Source organism: Sinocyclocheilus grahami, unplaced genomic scaffold (genome assembly GCF_001515645.1).
Source record: "Sinocyclocheilus grahami isolate Dianchi unplaced genomic scaffold, SAMN03320097.WGS_v1.1 scaffold1192.1, whole genome shotgun sequence".
NCBI classification, from domain to species: Eukaryota; Metazoa; Chordata; class Actinopteri; order Cypriniformes; family Cyprinidae; genus Sinocyclocheilus; species Sinocyclocheilus grahami.
Genome location: NW_015506371.1, coordinates 126,136 through 127,538, shown reverse-complemented (window position 1 = coordinate 127,538; position 1,403 = coordinate 126,136).

Genomic DNA, 1,403 nt, shown 5'->3' with positions numbered 1-1,403 from the left:
GATGATTTCCAACATTTAAACATCGTTGGTAAAGAGTTCTTTTTTAAAGGTAATTTGAGACTTTTAAATTTGAGCTTTAAAGCACTCTTTCATAATGTTTGTTTCAAACATCAAATGTGACTCTGGACCACAAAACCAGTCATAAGTAGCATTGTATGGGTCAAAATTATAAATTTTTCTTTTATGCCAAAAAATCATTAATATATTAAGTAAAGATCGTGTTCCATGAAGATATTTTATTTGGATTTTTTTGCACCCTCAGATTCCAGATTTTCAAATAGATCTCAGCCAAATATTGTCCTATCCTAACAAACCATTACATCAATGCTTATTCAGCTTCCAGGTGATGTATAAATCTAAATCTCAAAAAATTGACTTATGACTGGTTTTGTGGTCCAGGGTCACAAATGAGGTTTCCCACATACATCCAGAGCGGCTTGAACCATTACATTACTATAGATCCTCCTGGTGCGTACTCTCCATAGACTGTATAAAAACACTCTCAGTTCCCGCGCAACGCTGCGGGCTTTTTTTGTTGCCACAGCAACAGCGTCATTTCATTCTGAAAGCAAAGCGCCGCCGAATCCAATGCTGTCAGCTAAACCGGTGTGGCTATGAAGTTTTTGTGTTTAACAGCATGCTTGGAGAAAATTCCGCTAACTTAGTATAACTTAGAATAATACATTTTGTTACTGGTACTGTTTTACATACCAGTTACACATTCTAACGTGTTTGTATTTCTTTGGTTTCACTCTTAATTCAAACTCCGGTTAATTCTAACAAGTGCGCATGCGCGTTAAGGTCTGCGTCAGTAACGACAATGGATTCAGAGGGTTGTGCTGCAGACGTAAACAATGTAAGTAGATGGATATTGCTGTCTCGGTATCAGTAGAAACATGGTTTAATTGCGTGTTTTTGATTCTGGAATGTGTAAGCCTTCGATACAGTTCCTACATGACTAACGTTAGCTAATCGGGATAACCTTGTAGCTACTATCACTGCATGTCAACAAGTGAGCAGTGCTCAAAGTTAGCGCTAATGGCTGTACAAAGACTTGATGGCAGTAGTCGTATGATTATTAATTTATATAGTCAATATTGAACCGAAGGCACGAGAGCATACTTGGATGAGCTTAAAGCTTTGTAGTCATCGGCGAATCAGTTGCTAGCTGGTTCAGGCTAAATAGCGAGTAGCAGTTCTTCACTGCAGAATTTAACTGTTTTACAAAAAGAGCAAGAGTATTGTAGTAACTTTAGTTGAATGTAAATCACTCTAGTCTACTAACTGGTAACGAATTGTAATAACCCCCCACCCCCGTTATATGCAATTGATGGCAGAAATACATGAACGGGCACTTGCATACAGGTGTATCTCAATAAATTAGAATGTCGTGGAAAAGTTCA